At 32.9% G+C, this 18,790-nt stretch overlaps 14 non-coding genes across 14 annotated transcripts; all 14 read left to right on the top strand.

Annotated features, from left to right (window-relative positions):
* The first annotated feature begins 2,015 nt into the window (after positions 1-2,015).
* Positions 2,016-2,101, top strand: TRNAY-GUA (transfer RNA tyrosine (anticodon GUA)). Its single transcript is given in 2 exon segments — positions 2,016-2,052; positions 2,066-2,101. It is a non-coding gene; the product is annotated as a tRNA-Tyr (tRNA).
* A 990-nt stretch (positions 2,102-3,091) lies between these two features.
* TRNAY-GUA (transfer RNA tyrosine (anticodon GUA)) lies at positions 3,092-3,177 on the top strand. The gene is given in 2 exon segments: positions 3,092-3,128; positions 3,142-3,177. It is a non-coding gene; the product is annotated as a tRNA-Tyr (tRNA).
* Positions 3,178-4,200: 1,023 nt separating this feature from the next.
* On the top strand, positions 4,201-4,286 carry TRNAY-GUA (transfer RNA tyrosine (anticodon GUA)). Its single transcript is given in 2 exon segments — positions 4,201-4,237; positions 4,251-4,286. It is a non-coding gene; the product is annotated as a tRNA-Tyr (tRNA).
* Positions 4,287-5,271: 985 nt separating this feature from the next.
* TRNAY-GUA (transfer RNA tyrosine (anticodon GUA)) lies at positions 5,272-5,357 on the top strand. Its single transcript is given in 2 exon segments — positions 5,272-5,308; positions 5,322-5,357. It is a non-coding gene; the product is annotated as a tRNA-Tyr (tRNA).
* Positions 5,358-6,391: 1,034 nt separating this feature from the next.
* On the top strand, positions 6,392-6,477 carry TRNAY-GUA (transfer RNA tyrosine (anticodon GUA)). The gene is given in 2 exon segments: positions 6,392-6,428; positions 6,442-6,477. It is a non-coding gene; the product is annotated as a tRNA-Tyr (tRNA).
* Positions 6,478-7,467: 990 nt separating this feature from the next.
* On the top strand, positions 7,468-7,553 carry TRNAY-GUA (transfer RNA tyrosine (anticodon GUA)). Its single transcript is given in 2 exon segments — positions 7,468-7,504; positions 7,518-7,553. It is a non-coding gene; the product is annotated as a tRNA-Tyr (tRNA).
* A 1,039-nt stretch (positions 7,554-8,592) lies between these two features.
* Positions 8,593-8,678, top strand: TRNAY-GUA (transfer RNA tyrosine (anticodon GUA)). The gene is given in 2 exon segments: positions 8,593-8,629; positions 8,643-8,678. It is a non-coding gene; the product is annotated as a tRNA-Tyr (tRNA).
* A 2,108-nt stretch (positions 8,679-10,786) lies between these two features.
* TRNAY-GUA (transfer RNA tyrosine (anticodon GUA)) lies at positions 10,787-10,872 on the top strand. The gene is given in 2 exon segments: positions 10,787-10,823; positions 10,837-10,872. It is a non-coding gene; the product is annotated as a tRNA-Tyr (tRNA).
* A 1,037-nt stretch (positions 10,873-11,909) lies between these two features.
* TRNAY-GUA (transfer RNA tyrosine (anticodon GUA)) lies at positions 11,910-11,995 on the top strand. Its single transcript is given in 2 exon segments — positions 11,910-11,946; positions 11,960-11,995. It is a non-coding gene; the product is annotated as a tRNA-Tyr (tRNA).
* Positions 11,996-13,033: 1,038 nt separating this feature from the next.
* On the top strand, positions 13,034-13,119 carry TRNAY-GUA (transfer RNA tyrosine (anticodon GUA)). The gene is given in 2 exon segments: positions 13,034-13,070; positions 13,084-13,119. It is a non-coding gene; the product is annotated as a tRNA-Tyr (tRNA).
* An 872-nt stretch (positions 13,120-13,991) lies between these two features.
* TRNAY-GUA (transfer RNA tyrosine (anticodon GUA)) lies at positions 13,992-14,078 on the top strand. The gene is given in 2 exon segments: positions 13,992-14,028; positions 14,042-14,078. It is a non-coding gene; the product is annotated as a tRNA-Tyr (tRNA).
* Positions 14,079-16,039: 1,961 nt separating this feature from the next.
* TRNAY-GUA (transfer RNA tyrosine (anticodon GUA)) lies at positions 16,040-16,125 on the top strand. The gene is given in 2 exon segments: positions 16,040-16,076; positions 16,090-16,125. It is a non-coding gene; the product is annotated as a tRNA-Tyr (tRNA).
* Positions 16,126-17,822: 1,697 nt separating this feature from the next.
* Positions 17,823-17,908, top strand: TRNAY-GUA (transfer RNA tyrosine (anticodon GUA)). Its single transcript is given in 2 exon segments — positions 17,823-17,859; positions 17,873-17,908. It is a non-coding gene; the product is annotated as a tRNA-Tyr (tRNA).
* Positions 17,909-18,686: 778 nt separating this feature from the next.
* Positions 18,687-18,772, top strand: TRNAY-GUA (transfer RNA tyrosine (anticodon GUA)). Its single transcript is given in 2 exon segments — positions 18,687-18,723; positions 18,737-18,772. It is a non-coding gene; the product is annotated as a tRNA-Tyr (tRNA).
* The last annotated feature ends 18 nt before the right edge of the window (positions 18,773-18,790 follow it).

Raw genomic sequence — 18,790 nt, 5'->3', positions numbered from 1 at the left:
TTAAATTTGAAAAACATTTAAATATGTTTTAATAAATTAGCAGTGGAAATATAAATAAGCAAAAATAGAGAGTTGATGATTAGAGATTATAACGCCAACAATTATAGAAGTTCGGTCAAAGTGAAGTGACCTAAATCTCTCTGCAAGATTTGATCTTGAGAGTATAGAATAATTCATATGAGTGGGTTGAACTATTGAACTCCTTTATACAAGGGATATGAAGTTTCGAGCTAACTTACAACTAAACATTAAACACCGGAGAGAAGAGATTAATCGTCCTTCCAAACAGCGGATTGAAGCAGTTAGTCTTATTTCCAAATAGTGACTTGAATAAAGTGTAATGCTAAACATATGAAAATATTTAACATGGGCTTCATCCCCCTCCATATCTCATAGTGAGTGATCTTGGTAAGCGACAAGTTTGTTAGTCGATTGTGAATATGACAAGCAATATTCATTACTTCTACCCCAAATGGATGTGGTATATGTTTGACATGGACCATAAGTCTCGACATTTCTTGCAAAGCACGATTCTTCCTTTTGACAATCTCATTCTACAGAGGTGTAACGAGGACAGATAACTCATGGGAAATCCCTTTAGTAGTGCAAAATCAAGAGAAGTCATAGTTCTCAAATTCTTTGTCATGGTCGTTTTGAATGCTAATGATCTTGTCAATCTCTTATCCTTTTTCATGTTCCAAACAAAGACAAAGAGTTTCAATTTCATGTTAACTTTGAATTAATTGATATAAACAAAATTTTAATATAACTTATATAAATGTCTTTACTACATTAAAATAATAATCTTGGTCACCTCACCTACAGAATACACACAAATTACATGCGGTGTTTTACACAATTGTATTCTTAGTTATAAAAAATGCAATCAACAACCGACCTTAGCTTGTTGGTAGAGCGGAGGACTGTAGTTGTCAAACAGACATCCTTAGGTCACTGGTTCGAATCCGGTAGGTCGGATTAAAATTTTACATTTCTCTTTTATCTATCAATGAAACTCAAAACATAATAAATCATTGTTGAACATGGGACTCCACTCATAAGAGGGAGGTGAATTGTGTGTTTCATAAAAACTGTAGTTTGAAAAACTTTTATCATTATTTTTAAATTTGAAATTTTTTTTAAATATGTTTTAATAAATTAGCAGTGGAAATATAAATAAGCAAAAATAGAGAGTTGATGATTAGAGATTATAACGCCAACAATTATAGAAGTTCGGTCAAAGTGAAGTGACCTAAATCTCTCTGCAAGATTTGATCTTGAGAGTATAGAATAATTCATATGAGTGGGTTGAACTATTGAACTCCTTTATACAAGGGATATGAAGTTTCGAGCTAACTTACAACTAAACATTAAACACCGGAGAGAAGAGATTAATCGTCCTTCCAAACAGCGGATTGAAGCAGTTAGTCTTATTTCCAAATAGTGACTTGAATAAAGTGTAATGCTAAACATATGAAAATATTTAACATGGGCTTCATCCCCCTCCATATCTCATAGTGAGTGATCTTGGTAAGCGACAAGTTTGTTAGTCGATTGTGAATATGACAAGCAATATTCATTACTTCTACCCCAAATGGATGTGGTATATGTTTGACATGGACCATAAGTCTCGACATTTCTTGCAAAGCACGATTCTTCCTTTTGACAATCTCATTCTACAGAGGTGTAACGAGGACAGATAACTCATGGGAAATCCCTTTAGTAGTGCAAAATCAAGAGAAGTCATAGTTCTCAAATTCTTTGTCATGGTCGTTTTGAATGCTAATGATCTTGTCAATCTCTTATCCTTTTTCATGTTCCAAACAAAGACAAAGAGTTTCAATTTCATGTTAACTTTGAATTAATTGATATAAACAAAATTTTAATATAACTTATATAAATGTCTTTACTACATTAAAATAATAATCTTGGTCACCTCACCTACAGAATACACACAAATTACATGCGGTGTTTTACACAATTGTATTCTTAGTTATAAAAAATGCAATCAACAACCGACCTTAGCTCAGTTGGTAGAGCGGAGGACTGTAGTTGTCAAACAGACATCCTTAGGTCACTGGTTCAAATCCGGTAGGTCGGATTAAAATTTTGTTGAACATGGGACTCCACTAATAAGAGGGAGGCGAATTGTGTGTTTCATAAAAACTGTAGTTTGAAAAACTTTTATCATTATTTTTAAATTTGAAAAAAAAATTAAATATGTTTTAATAAATTAGTAGTGGAAATATAAATAAGCAAAAAATAGAGAGTTGATGATTAGAGATTATAACGCCAACAATTATAGAAGTTCGGTCAAAGTGAAGTGACCTAAATCTCTCTGCAAGATTTGATCTTGAGAGTATAGAATAATTCATATGAGTGGGTTGAACTATTGAACTCCTTTATACAAGGGATATGAAGTTTCGAGCTAACTTACAACTAAACATTAAACACCGGAGAGAAGAGATTAATCGTCCTTCCAAACAGCGGATTGAAGCAGTTAGTCTTATTTCCAAATAGTGACTTGAATAAAGTGTAATGCTAAACATATGAAAATATTTAACATGGGCTTCATCCCCCTCCATATCTCATAGTGAGTGATCTTGGTAAGCGACAAGTTTGTTAGTCGATTGTGAATATGACAAGCAATATTCATTACTTCTACCCCAAATGGATGTGGTATATGTTTGACATGGACCATAAGTCTCGACATTTCTTGCAAAGCACGATTCTTCCTTTTGACAATCTCATTCTACAGAGGTGTAACGAGGACAGATAACTCATGGGAAATCCCTTTAGTAGTGCAAAATCAAGAGAAGTCATAGTTCTCAAATTCTTTGTCATGGTCGTTTTGAATGCTAATGATCTTGTCAATCTCTTATCCTTTTTCATGTTCCAAACAAAGACAAAGAGTTTCAATTTCATGTTAACTTTGAATTAATTGATATAAACAAAATTTTAATATAACTTATATAAATGTCTTTACTACATTAAAATAATAGTCTTGGTCACCTCACCTACAGAATACACACAAATTACATGCGGTGTTTTACACAATTGTATTCTTAGTTATAAAAAATGCAATAGACAACTGACCTTAGCTCAGTTTGTAGAGCGGAGGACTGTAGTTGTCAAACAGACATCCTTAGGTCACTGGTTCGAATCCGGTAGGTCGGATCAAAAATTTACATTTCTCTTTTAATCTATCAATGAAACATCATTGTTGAACATGGGACTCCACTCATAAGAGGGAGGTGAATTGTGTGTTTCATAAAAACTGTAGTTTGAAAAACTTTTATCATTATTTTTAAATTTGAAAAAAAATTTAAATATGTTTTAATAAATTAGCACTGGAAATATAAATAAGCAAAAAATAGAGAATTGATGATTAGAGATTATAACGCCAACAATTATAGAAGTTCGGTCAAAGTGAAGTGACCTAAATCTCTCTGCAAGATTTGATCTTGAGAGTATAGAATAATTCATATGAGTGGGTTTAAGTATTGAACTCCTTTATACAAGGGATATGAAGTTTCGAGCTAACTTACAACTAAACATTAAACACCGGAGAGAAGAGATTAATCGTCCTTCCAAACAGCGGATTGAAGCAGTTAGTCTTATTTCCAAATAGTGACTTGAATAAAGTGTAATGCTAAACATATGAAAATATTTAACATGGGCTTCATCCCCCTCCATATCTCATAGTGAGTGATCTTGGTAAGCGACAAGTTTGTTAGTCGATTGTGAATATGACAAGCAATATTCATTACTTCTACCCCAAATGGATGTGGTATATGTTTGACATGGACCATAAGTCTCGACATTTCTTGCAAAGCACGATTCTTCCTTTTGACAATCTCATTCTACAGAGGTGTAACGAGGACAGATAACTCATGGGAAATCCCTTTAGTAGTGCAAAATCAAGAGAAGTCATAGTTCTCAAATTCTTTGTCATGGTCGTTTTGAATGCTAATGATCTTGTCAATCTCTTATCCTTTTTCATGTTCCAAACAAAGACAAAGAGTTTCAATTTCATGTTAACTTTGAATTAATTGATATAAACAAATTTTAATATAACTTATATAAATGTCTTTACTACATTAAAATAATAATCTTGGTCACCTCACCTACAGAATACACACAAATTACATGCGGTGTTTTACACAATTGTATTCTTAGTTATAAAAATGCAATCAACAACCGACCTTAGCTCAGTTGGTAGAGCGGAGGACTGTAGTTGTCAAACAGACATCCTTAGGTCACTGGTTCGAATCCGGTAGGTCGGATTAAAATTTGTTGAACATGGGACTCCACTCATAAGAGGGAGGTGAATTGTGTGTTTCATAAAACTGTAGTTTGAAAAACTTTTATCATTATTTTTAAATTTGAAAAACATTTAAATATGTTTTAATAAATTAGCAGTGGAAATATAAATAAGCAAAAAATAGAGAGTTGATGATTAGAGATTATAACGCCAACAATTATAGAAGTTCGGTCAAAGTGAAGTGACCTAAATCTCTCTGCAAGATTTGATCTTGAGAGTATAGAATAATTCATATGAGTGGGTTGAACTATTGAACTCCTTTATACAAGGGATATGAAGTTTCGAGCTAACTTACAACTAAACATTAAACACCGGAGAAGAGATTAATCGTCCTTCCAAACAGCGGATTGAAGCAGTTAGTCTTATTTCCAAATAGTGACTTGAATAAAGTGTAATGCTAAACATATGAAAATATTTAACATGGGCTTCATCCCCCTCCATATCTCATAGTGAGTGATCTTGGTAAGCGACAAGTTTGTTAGTCGATTGTGAATATGACAAGCAATATTCATTACTTCTACCCCAAATGGATGTGGTATATGTTTGACATGGACCATAAGTCTCGACATTTCTTGCAAAGCACGATTCTTCCTTTTGACAATCTCATTCTACAGAGGTGTAACGAGGACAGATAACTCATGGGAAATCCCTTTAGTAGTGCAAAATCAAGAGAAGTCATAGTTCTCAAATTCTTTGTCATGGTCGTTTTGAATGCTAATGATCTTGTCAATCTCTTATCCTTTTTCATGTTCCAAACAAAGACAAAGAGTTTCAATTTCATGTTAACTTTGAATTAATTGATATAAACAAAATTTTAATATAACTTATATAAATGTCTTTACTACATTAAAATAATAATCTTGGTCACCTCACCTACAGAATACACACAAATTACATGCGGTGTTTTACACAATTGTATTCTTAGTTATAAAAAATGCAATCAACAACCGACCTTAGCTCAGTTGGTAGAGCGGAGGACTGTAGTTGTCAAACAGACATCCTTAGGTCACTGGTTCGAATCCGGTAGGTCGGATCAAAATTTACATTTCTCTTTTATCTATCAATGAAACTCAAAACATAATAAATCATTGTTGAACATGGGACTCCACTCATAAGAGGGAGGTGAATTGTGTGTTTCATAAAAACTGTAGTTTGAAAAACTTTTATCATTATTTTTAATTTGAAAAACATTTTAAATATGTTTTAATAAATTAGCAGTGGAAATATAAATAAGCAAAAAATAGAGAGTTGATGATTAGAGATTATAACGCCAACAATTATAGAAGTTCGGTCAAAGTGAAGTGACCTAAATCTCTCTGCAAGATTTGATCTTGAGAGTATAGAATAATTCATATGAGTGGGTTGAACTATTGAACTCCTTTATACAAGGGATATGAAGTTTCGAGCTAACTTACAACTAAACATTAAACACGGAGAGAAGAGATTAATCGTCCTTCCAAACAGCGGATTGAAGCAGTTAGTCTTATTTCAAATAGTGACTTGAATAAAGTGTAATGCTAAACATATGAAAATATTTAACATGGGCTTCATCCCCCTCCATATCTCATAGTGAGTGATCTTGGTAAGCGACAAGTTTGTTAGTCGATTGTGAATATGACAAGCAATATTCATTACTTCTACCCCAAATGGATGTGGTATATGTTTGACATGGACCATAAGTCTCGACATTTCTTGCAAAGCACGATTCTTCCTTTTGACAATCTCATTCTACAGAGGTGTAACGAGGACAGATAACTCATGGGAAATCCCTTTAGTAGTGCAAAATCAAGAGAAGTCATAGTTCTCAAATTCTTTGTCATGGTCGTTTTGAATGCTAATGATCTTGTCAATCTCTTATCCTTTTTCATGTTCCAAACAAAGACAAAGAGTTTCAATTTCATGTTAACTTTGAATTAATTGATATAAACAAAATTTTAATATAACTTATATAAATGTCTTTACTACATTAAAATAATAATCTTGGTCACCTCACCTACAGAATACACACAAATTACATGCGGTGTTTTACACAATTGTATTCTTAGTTATAAAAAATGCAATCAACAACCGACCTTAGCTCGGTTGGTAGAGCGGAGGACTGTAGTTGTCAAACAGACATCCTTAGGTCACTGGTTCGAATCCGGTAGGTCGGATTAAAATTTTGTTGAACATGGGACTCCACTCATAAGAGGGAGGTGAATTGTGTGTTTCATAAAAACTGTAGTTTGAAAAACTTTTATCATTATTTTTAAATTTGAAAAACATTTTAAATATGTTTTAATAAATTAGCAGTGGAAATATAAATAAGCAAAAAATAGAGAGTTGATGATTAGAGATTATAACGCCAACAATTATAGAAGTTCGGTCAAAGTGAAGTGACCTAAATCTCTCTGCAAGATTTGATCTTGAGAGTATAGAATAATTCATATGAGTGAGTTGAACAATTGAACTCCTTTATACAAGGGATATGAAGTTTCGAGCTAACTTACAACTAAACATTAAACACCGGAGATAAGAGATTAATCGTCCTTCCAAACAGTGGATTGAAGCAGTTAGTCTTATTTCCAAATAGTGACTTGAATAAAGTGTAATGCTAAACATATGAAAATATTTAACATGGGCTTCATCCCCCTCCATATCTCATAGTGAGTGATCTTGGTAAGCGACAAGTTTGTTAGTCGATTGTGAATATGACAAGCAATATTCATTACTTCTACCCCAAATGGATGTGGTATATGTTTGACATGGACCATAAGTCTCGACATTTCTTGCAAAGCACGATTCTTCCTTTTGACAATCTCATTCTACAGAGGTGTAACGAGGACAGATAACTCATGGGAAATCCCTTTAGTAGTGCAAAATCAAGAGAAGTCATAGTTCTCAAATTCTTTGTCATGGTCGTTTTGAATGCTAATGATCTTGTCAATCTCTTATCCTTTTTCATGTTCCAAACAAAGACAAAGAGTTTCAATTTCATGTTAACTTTGAATTAATTGATATAAACAAAATTTTAATATAACTTATATAAATGTCTTTACTACATTAAAATAATAATCTTGGTCACCTCACCTACAGAATACACACAAATTACATGCGGTGTTTTACACAATTGTATTCTTAGTTATAAAAAATGCAATCGACAACCGACCTTAGCTCAGTTGGTAGAGCGGAGGACTGTAGTTGTCAAACAGACATCCTTAGGTCACTGGTTTGAATCCCGTAGGTCGGATTAAAATTTTACATTTCTCTTTTAATCTATCAATGAAACTCAAAACATAATAAATCATTGTTGAACATGGGACTCCACTCATAAGAGTGAGGTGAATTGTGTGTTTCATAAAAACTGTAGTTTGAAAAACTTTTATCATTATTTTTAAATTTGAAAAAAATATTAAATATGTTTTAATAAATTAGCAGTGGAAATATAAATAAGCAAAAAATAGAGAGTTGATGATTAGAGATTATAACGCCAACAATTATAGAAGTTCGGTCAAAGTGAAGTGACCTAAATCTCTCTGCAAGATTTGATCTTGAGAGTATAGAATAATTCATATGAGTGGGTTGAACTATTGAACTCCTTTATACAAGGGATATGAAGTTTCGAGCTAACTTACAACTAAACATTAAACACCGGAGAGAAGAGATTAATCGTCCTTCCAAACAGCGGATTGAAGCAGTTAGTCTTATTTCCAAATAGTGACTTGAATAAAGTGTAATGCTAAACATATGAAAATATTTAACATGGGCTTCATCCCCCTCCATATCTCATAGTGAGTGATCTTGGTAAGCGACAAGTTTGTTAGTCGATTGTGAATATGACAAGCAATATTCATTACTTCTACCCCAAATGGATGTGGTATATGTTTGACATGGACCATAAGTCTCGACATTTCTTGCAAAGCACGATTCTTCCTTTTGACAATCTCATTCTACAGAGGTGTAACGAGGACAGATAACTCATGGGAAATCCCTTTAGTAGTGCAAAATCAAGAGAAGTCATAGTTCTCAAATTCTTTGTCATGGTCGTTTTGAATGCTAATGATCTTGTCAATCTCTTATCCTTTTTCATGTTCCAAACAAAGACAAAGAGTTTCAATTTCATGTTAACTTTGAATTAATTGATATAAACAAAATTTTAATATAACTTATATAAATGTCTTTACTACATTAAAATAATAATCTTGGTCACCTCACCTACAGAATACACACAAATTACATGCGGTGTTTTACACAATTGTATTCTTAGTTATAAAAAATGCAATCAACAACCGACCTTAGCTCAGTTGGTAGAGCGGAGGACTGTAGTTGTCAAACAGACATCCTTAGGTCACTTGTTCGAATCCGGTAGGTCGGATTAAAATTTGTTGAACATGGGACTCCACTCATAAGAGGGAGGTGAATTGTGTGTTTCATAAAAACTGTAGTTTGAAAAACTTTTATCATTATTTTTAATTTGAAAAACATTTAAATATGTTTTAATAAATTAGCAGTGGAAATATAAATAAGCAAAAATAGAGAGTTGATGATTAGAGATTATAACGCCAACAATTATAGAAGTTCGGTCAAAGTGAAGTGACCTAAATCTCTCTGCAAGATTTGATCTTGAGAGTATAGAATAATTCATATGAGTGGTTGAACTATTGAACTCCTTTATACAAGGGATATGAAGTTTCGAGCTAACTTACAACTAAACATTAAACACCGGAGAGAAGAGATTAATCGTCCTTCCAAACAGCGGATTGAAGCAGTTAGTCTTATTTCCAAATAGTGACTTGAATAAAGTGTAATGCTAAACATATGAAAATATTTAACATGGGCTTCATCCCCCTCCATATCTCATAGTGAGTGATCTTGGTAAGCGACAAGTTTGTTAGTCGATTGTGAATATGACAAGCAATATTCATTACTTCTACCCCAAATGGATGTGGTATATGTTTGACATGGACCATAAGTCTCGACATTTCTTGCAAAGCACGATTCTTCCTTTTGACAATCTCATTCTACAGAGGTGTAACGAGGACAGATAACTCATGGGAAATCCCTTTAGTAGTGCAAAATCAAGAGAAGTCATAGTTCTCAAATTCTTTGTCATGGTCGTTTTGAATGCTAATGATCTTGTCAATCTCTTATCCTTTTTCATGTTCCAAACAAAGACAAAGAGTTTCAATTTCATGTTAACTTTGAATTAATTGATATAAACAAAATTTTAATATAACTTATATAAATGTCTTTACTACATTAAAATAATAATCTTGGTCACCTCACCTACAGAATACACACAAATTACATGCGGTGTTTTACACAATTGTATTCTTAGTTATAAAAAATGCAATCAACAACCGACCTTAGCTCAGTTGGTAGAGCGGAGGACTGTAGTTGTCAAACAGACATCCTTAGGTCACTGTTTGAATCCCGTAGGTCGGATTAAAATTTTACATTTCTCTTTTAATCTATCAATGAAACTCAAAACATAATAAATCATTGTTGAACATGGGACTCCACTCATAAGAGGGAGGTGAATTGTGTGTTTCATAAAAACTGTAGTTTGAAAAACTTTTATCATTATTTTTAAATTTGAAAAAAAAATTAAATATGTTTTAATAAATTAGCAGTGGAAATATAAATAAGCAAAAAATAGAGAGTTGATGATTAGAGATTATAACGCCAACAATTATAGAAGTTCGGTCAAAGTGAAGTGACCTAAATCTCTCTGCAAGATTTGATCTTGAGAGTATAGAATAATTCATATGAGTGGGTTGAACTATTGAACTCCTTTATACAAGGGATATGAAGTTTCGAGCTAACTTACAACTAAACATTAAACACCGGAGAGAAGAGATTAATCGTCCTTCCAAACAGCGGATTGAAGCAGTTAGTCTTATTTCCAAATAGTGACTTGAATAAAGTGTAATGCTAAACATATGAAAATATTTAACATGGGCTTCATCCCCCTCCATATCTCATAGTGAGTGATCTTGGTAAGCGACAAGTTTGTTAGTCGATTGTGAATATGACAAGCAATATTCATTACTTCTACCCCAAATGGATGTGGTATATGTTTGACATGGACCATAAGTCTCGACATTTCTTGCAAAGCACGATTCTTCCTTTTGACAATCTCATTCTACAGAGGTGTAACGAGGACAGATAACTCATGGGAAATCCCTTTAGTAGTGCAAAATCAAGAGAAGTCATAGTTCTCAAATTCTTTGTCATGGTCGTTTTGAATGCTAATGATCTTGTCAATCTCTTATCCTTTTTCATGTTCCAAACAAAGACAAAGAGTTTCAATTTCATGTTAACTTTGAATTAATTGATATAAACAAAATTTTAATATAACTTATATAAATGTCTTTACTACATTAAAATAATAATCTTGGTCACCTCACCTACAGAATACACACAAATTACATGCGGTGTTTTACACAATTGTATTCTTAGTTTAAAAAATGCAATCAACAACCGACCTTAGCTCAGTTGGTAGAGCGGAGGACTGTAGTTGTCAAACAGACATCCTTAGGTCACTGGTTTGAATCCGGTAGGTCGGATTAAAATTTTACATTTCTCTTTTATCTATCAATGAAACTCAAAACATAATAAATCATTGTTGAACATGGGACTCCACTCATAAGAGGGAGGTGAATTGTGTGTTTCATAAAAACTGTAGTTTGAAAAACTTTTATCATTATTTTTAAATTTGAAAAAAAATTTAAATATGTTTTAATAAATTAGCAGTGGAAATATAAATAAGCAAAAAATAGAGAGTTGATGATTAGAGATTATAACGCCAACAATTATAGAAGTTCGGTCAAAGTGAAGTGACCTAAATCTCTCTGCAAGATTTGATCTTGAGAGTATAGAATAATTCATATGAGTGGGTTGAACTATTGAACTCCTTTATACAAGGGATATGAAGTTTCGAGCTAACTTACAACTAAACATTAAACACCGGAGAGAAGAGATTAATCGTCCTTCCAAACAGCGGATTGAAGCAGTTAGTCTTATTTCCAAATAGTGACTTGAATAAAGTGTAATGCTAAACATATGAAAATATTTAACATGGGCTTCATCCCCCTCCATATCTCATAGTGAGTGATCTTGGTAAGCGACAAGTTTGTTAGTCGATTGTGAATATGACAAGCAATATTCATTACTTCTACCCCAAATGGATGTGGTATATGTTTGACATGGACCATAAGTCTCGACATTTCTTGCAAAGCACGATTCTTCCTTTTGACAATCTCATTCTACAGAGGTGTAACGAGGACAGATAACTCATGGGAAATCCCTTTAGTAGTGCAAAATCAAGAGAAGTCATAGTTCTCAAATTCTTTGTCATGGTCGTTTTGAATGCTAATGATCTTGTCAATCTCTTATCCTTTTTCATGTTCCAAACAAAGACAAAGAGTTTCAATTTCATGTTAACTTTGAATTAATTGATATAAAACAAATTTTAATATAACTTATATAAATGTCTTTACTACATTAAAATAATAATCTTGGTCACCTCACCTACAGAATACACACAAATTACATGCGGTGTTTTACACAATTGTATTCTTAGTTATAAAAATGCAATCAACAACCGACCTTAGCTCAGTTGGTAGAGCGGAGGACTGTAGTTGTCAAACAGACATCCTTAGGTCACTGGTTCGAATCCGGTAGGTCGGATAAAAATTTACATTTCTCTTTTAATCTATCAATGAAACTCAAAACATAATAAATCATTGTTGAACATGGGACTCCACTCATAAGAGGGAGGTGAATTGTGTGTTTCATAAAAACTGTAGTTTGAAAAACTTTTATCATTATTTTTAAATTTGAAAAACATTTTAAATATGTTTTAATAAATTAGCAGTGGAAATATAAATAAGCAAAAAATAGAGAGTTGATGATTAGAGATTATAACGCCAACAATTATAGAAGTTCGGTCAAAGTGAAGTGACCTAAATCTCTCTGCAAGATTTGATCTTGAGAGTATAGAATAATTCATATGAGTGGGTTGAACTATTGAACTCCTTTATACAAGGGATATGAAGTTTCGAGCTAACTTACAACTAAACATTAAACACCGGAGAGAAGAGATTAATCGTCCTTCCAAACAGCGGATTGAAGCAGTTAGTCTTATTTCCAAATAGTGACTTGAATAAAGTGTAATGCTAAACATATGAAAATATTTAACATGGGCTTCATCCCCCTCCATATCTCATAGTGAGTGATCTTGGTAAGCGACAAGTTTGTTAGTCGATTGTGAATATGACAAGCAATATTCATTACTTCTACCCCAAATGGATGTGGTATATGTTTGACATGGACCATAAGTCTCGACATTTCTTGCAAAGCACGATTCTTCCTTTTGACAATCTCATTCTACAGAGGTGTAACGAGGACAGATAACTCATGGGAAATCCCTTTAGTAGTGCAAAATCAAGAGAAGTCATAGTTCTCAAATTCTTTGTCATGGTCGTTTTGAATGCTAATGATCTTGTCAATCTCTTATCCTTTTTCATGTTCCAAACAAAGACAAAGAGTTTCAATTTCATGTTAACTTTGAATTAATTGATATAAACAAAATTTTAATATAACTTATATAAATGTCTTTACTACATTAAAATAATAATCTTGGTCACCTCACCTACAGAATACACACAAATTACATGCGGTGTTTTACACAATTGTATTCTTAGTTATAAAAAATGCAATCAAGAACCGACCTTAGCTCGGTTGGTAGAGCGGAGGACTGTAGTTGTCAAACAGACATCCTTAGGTCACTGGTTCGAATCCGGTAGGTCGGATCAAAAATTTACATATCTCTATTAATCTATCAATGAAACTCAAAACATAATAAATCATTGTTGAACATGGGACTCCACTCATAAGAGGGAGGTGAATTGTGTGTTTACCTAAATCTCTCTGCAAGATTTGATCTTGAGAGTATAGAATAATTCATATGAGTGGGTTTAAGTATTGAACTCCTTTATGCAAGGGATATGAAGTTTCAAGCTAACTTACAACTAAACATTAAACACCGGAGAGAAGAGATTAATCGTCCTTCCAAACAGCGGATTGAAGCAGTTAGTCTTATTTCCAAATAGTGACTTGAATAAAGTGTAATGCTAAACATATGAAAATATTTAACACGGGCTTCATCCCCCTCCATATCTCATAGTGAGTGATCTTGGTAAGCGACAAGTTTGTTAGTCGATTGTGAATATGACAAGCAATATTCATTACTTCTACCCCAAATGGATGTGGTATATGTTTGACATGGACCATAAGTCTCGACATTTCTTGCAAAGCACGATTCTTCCTTTTGACAATCTCATTCTACAGAGGTGTAACGAGGACAGATAACTCATGGGAAATCCCTTTAGTAGTGCAAAATCAAGAGAAGTCATAGTTCTCAAATTCTTTGTCATGGTCGTTTTGAATGCTAATGATCTTGTCAATCTCTTATCCTTTTTCATGTTCCAAACAAAGACAAAGAGTTTCAATTTCATGTTAACTTTGAATTAATTGATATAAACAAAATTTTAATATAACATATATAAATGTCTTTACTACATTAAAATAATAATCTTGGTCACCTCACCTACAGATAAAAACACAAATTACATGCGGTGTTTTACACAATTGTATTCTTAGTTATAAAAAATGCAATCAACAACCGACCTTAGCTCAGTTGGTAGAGCGGAGGACTGTAGTTGTCAAACAGACATCCTTAGGTCACTGGTTTGAATCCGGTAGGTTCGGATTAAAAATTTATATTTCTCTTTTAATCTATCAATGAAACTCAAAACATAATAAATCATTGTTGAACATGGGACTCCACTCATAAGAGGGAGGTGAATTGTGTGTTTCATAAAAACTGTAGTTTGAAAAACTTTTATCATTATTTTTAAATTTGAAAAACATTTTAAATATGTTTTAATAAATTAGCAGTGGAAATATAAATAAGCAAAAATAGAGAGTTGATGATTAGAGATTATAACGCCAACAATTATAGAAGTTCGGTCAAAGTGAAGTGACCTAAATCTCTCTGCAAGATTTGATCTTGAGAGTATAGAATAATTCATATGAGTGGGTTGAACTATTGAACTCCTTTATACAAGGGATATGAAGTTTCGAGCTAACTTACAACTAAACATTAAACACCGGAGAGAAGAGATTAATCGTCCTTCCAAACAGCGGATTGAAGCAGTTAGTCTTATTTCCAAATAGTGACTTGAATAAAGTGTAATGCTAAACATATGAAATATTTAACATGGGCTTCATCCCCCTCCATATCTCATAGTGAGTGATCTTGGTAAGCGACAAGTTTGTTAGTCGATTGTGAATATGACAAGCAATATTCATTACTTCTACCCCAAATGGATGTGGTATATGTTTGACATGGACCATAAGTCTCGACATTTCTTGCAAAGCACGATTCTTCCTTTTGACAATCTCATTCTACAGAGGTGTAACGAGGACAGATAACTCATGGGAATCCCTTTAGTAGTGCAAAATCAAGAGAAGTCATAGTTCTCAAATTCTTTGTCATGGCGTTTTGAATGCTAATGATCTTGTCAATCTCTTATCCTTTTCATGTTCCAAACAACGACAAAGAGTTTCAATTTCATGTTAACTTTGAATTAATTGATATAAACAAAATTTTAATATAACTTATATAAATGTCTTTACTACATTAAAATAATAATCTTGGTCACCTCACCTACAATAAAAAATCATTGTTTAACATGGGACTCCACTCATAAGAGGAGGTGAATTGTGTGTTTCATAAAAACTAACTGTAGTTTGAAAAACTTTTATCATTATTTTTAAATTTGAAAAAAAATTTAAATATGTTTTAATAAATTAGCAGTGGAAATATAATTAAGCAAAAAATAGAGAGTTGATGATTAAATGTTATAACGCCAACATTTATAGAAGTTCGGTCAAAGTGAAGTGACCTAAATCTCTCTGCAAGATTTGATCTTGAGAGTATAGAATAATTCATATGAGTGGTTTTAAGTATTGAACTCCTTTATACAAGGGATATGAAGTTTCGAGCTAACTTACAACTAAACATTAAACACCGGAGGGAAGAGATTAATCGTCCTTCCAAACAGCGGATTGAAGCAGTTAGTCTTATTTCCAAATAGTGACTTGAATAAAGTGTAATGCTAAACATATGAAAATATTTAACATGGGCTTCATCCCCCTCCATATCTCATAGTGAGTGATCTTGGTAAGCGACAAGTTTGTTAGTCGATTGTGAATATGACAAGCAATATTCATTACTTCTACCCCAAATGGATGTGGTATATGTTTGACATGGACCATAAGTCTCGACATTTCTTGCAAAGCACGATTCTTCCTTTTGACAATCTCATTCTACAGAGGTGTAACGAGGACAGATAACTCATGGGAAATCCCTTTAGTAGTGCAAAATCAAGAGAAGTCATAGTTCTCAAGTTCTTTGTCATGGTCGTTTTGAATGCTAATGATCTTGTCAATCTCTTATCCTTTTTCATGTTCCAAACAAAGACAAAGAGTTTCAATTTCATGTTAACTTTGAATTAATTGATATAAACAAAATTTTAATATAACTTATATAAATGTCTTTACTACATTAAAATAATAATCTTGGTAACCTCACCTACAGAATACACACAAATTACATGCGGTGTTTTACACAATTGTATTCTTAGTTATAAAAAATGCAATCAACAACCGACCTTAGCTTAGTTGGTAGAGCGGAGGACTGTAGTTGTCAAAAAGACATCTTTAGGTCACTGGTTCGAATCCGGTAGGTCGGATCAAAAATTTACATTTCTCTTTTAATCTATCAATGAAACTCAAAACATAATAAATCATTGTTGAACATGGGACTCCACTCATAAGAGGGAGGTGAATTGTGTGTTTCATAAAAACTAACTTACAACTAAACATTAACACGGAGAGAGAGATTAATCGTCCTCCAAACAGCGGATTGAAGCAGTTAGTCTGATTTTCCAATAGTGACTTGAATAAAGTGTAATGCTAAACATATGAAAATATTTAACATGGGCTTCATCCCCCTCCATATCTCATAGTGAGTGATCTTGGTAAGCGACAAGTTTGTTAGTCGATTGTGAATATGACAAGCAATATTCATTACTTCTACCCCAAATGGATGTGGTATATGTTTGACATGGACCATAAGTCTCGACATTTCTTGCAAAGCACGATTCTTCCTTTTGACAATCTCATTCTACAGAGGTGTAACGAGGACAGATAACTCATGGGAAATCCCTTTAGTAGTGCAAAATCAAGAGAAGTCATAGTTCTCAAGTTCTTTGTCATGGCCGTTTTGAATGCTAATGATCTTGTCAATCTCTTATCCTTTTTCATGTTCCAAACAAAGACAAAGAGTTTCAATTTCATGTTAACTTTGAATTAATTGATATAAACAAAATTTTAATATAACTTATATAAATGTCTTTACTACATTAAAATAATAATCTTGGTAACCTCACCTACATAATAAATCATTGTTGAACATGGGACTCCACTCATAAGAGGGAGGTGAATTGTGTGTTTCATAAAAACTAACAGTAGTTTGAAAAACTTTTATCATTATTTTTAAATTTGAAAAAAAATTTAAATATGTTTTAATAAATTAGCAGTGGAAATATAAATAAGCAAAAAATAGAGAGTTGATGATTAAATGTTATAACGCCAACATTTATAGAAGTTCGGTCAAAGTGAAGTGACCTAAATCTCTCTGCAAGATTTGATCTTGAGAGTATAGAATAATTCATATGAGTGGTTTTAAGTATTGAACTCCTTTATACAAGGGATATGAAGTTTCGAGCTAACTTACAACTAAACATTAAACACCGGAGAGAAGAGATTAATCGTCCTTCCAAACAGCGGATTGAAGCAGTTAGTCTTATTTCCAAATAGTGACTTGAATAAAGTGTAATGCTAAACATATTAAAATATTTAACATGGGCTTCATCCCCCTCCATATCTCATAGTGAGTGATCTTGGTAAGCGACAGTTTGTTAGTCGATTGTGAATATGACAAGCAATTCATTACTTCTACCCCAAATGGATGTGGTATATGTTTGACATGGACCATAAGTCTCGACATTTCTTGCAAAGCACGATTCTTCCTTTTGACAATCTCATTCTACAGAGGTGTAACGAGGACAGATAACTCATGGGAAATCCCTTTAGTAGTGCAAAATCAAGAGAAGTCATAGTTCTCAAATTCTTTGTCATGGTCGTTTTGAATGCTAATGATCTTGTCAATCTCTTATCCTTTTTCATGTTCCAAACAAAGACAAAGAGTTTCAATTTCATGTTAACTTTGAATTAATTGATATAAACAAAACTTTAATATAACTTATATAAATGTCTTTACTACATTAAAATAATAATCTTGGTAACCTCACCTACAGAATACACACAAATTACATGCGGTGTTTTACACAATTGTATTCTTAGTTATGAAAAATGCAATCAACAACCGACCTTAGCTCAGTTGGTAGAGCGGAGGACTGTAGTTGTCAAACACACATCCTTAGGTCACTGGTTCGAATCTGGTAGGTCGGATCAAAAATTTACATTTCTCTTTTAATCTATCAATGAAACTCAAAACATAATAAATCATTGTTGAACATGGGACTCCACTCATAAGAGGGAGGTGAATTGTGTGTTTCATAAAGACTAACTTACAACTAAACATTAAACACCGGAGAGAAGAGATTAATCGTCCTTCCAAACAGCGGATTGAAGCAGTTAGTCTGATTTTCCAAATAGTGACTTGAATAAAGTGTAATGCTAAACATATGAAAATATTTAACATGGGCTTCATCCCCCTCCATATCTCATAGTGAGTGATCTTGGTAAGCGACAAGTTTGTTAGTCGATTGTGAATATGACAAGCAATATTCATTACTTCTACCCCAAATGGATGTGGTATATGTTTGACATGGACCATAAGTCTCGACATTTCTTGCAAAGCACGATTCTTCCTTTTGACATTCTCATTCTACAGAGGTGTAACGAGGACAGATAACTCATGGGAAATCCCTTTAGTAGTGCAAAATCAAGAGAAGTCATAGTTCTCAAATTCTTTGTCATGGTCGTTTTGAATGCTAATGATCTTGTCAATCTCTTATCCTTTTTCATGTTCCAAACAAAGACAAAGAGTTTCAATTTCATGTTAACTTTGAATTAATTGATATAAACAAAATTTTAATATAACTTATATAAATGTCTTTACTACATTAAAATAATAATCTTGGTAACCTCACCTACAGAATACACACAAATTACATGCGGTGTTTTACACAATTGTATTCTTAGTTATAAAAAATGCAATCAACAACCGACCTTAGCTTAGTTGGTAGAGCGGAGGACTGTAGTTGTCAAAAAGACATCTTTAGGTCACTGGTTCGAATCCGGTAGGTCGGATCAAAAATTTACATTTCT

Source organism: Lathyrus oleraceus, chromosome 5 (genome assembly GCF_024323335.1).
Source record: "Lathyrus oleraceus cultivar Zhongwan6 chromosome 5, CAAS_Psat_ZW6_1.0, whole genome shotgun sequence".
NCBI lineage: Eukaryota > Viridiplantae > Streptophyta > Magnoliopsida > Fabales > Fabaceae > Lathyrus > Lathyrus oleraceus.
Note: the sequence above shows the minus strand (reverse complement) of the source record. Positions and strands in the feature narration are given on the sequence as shown.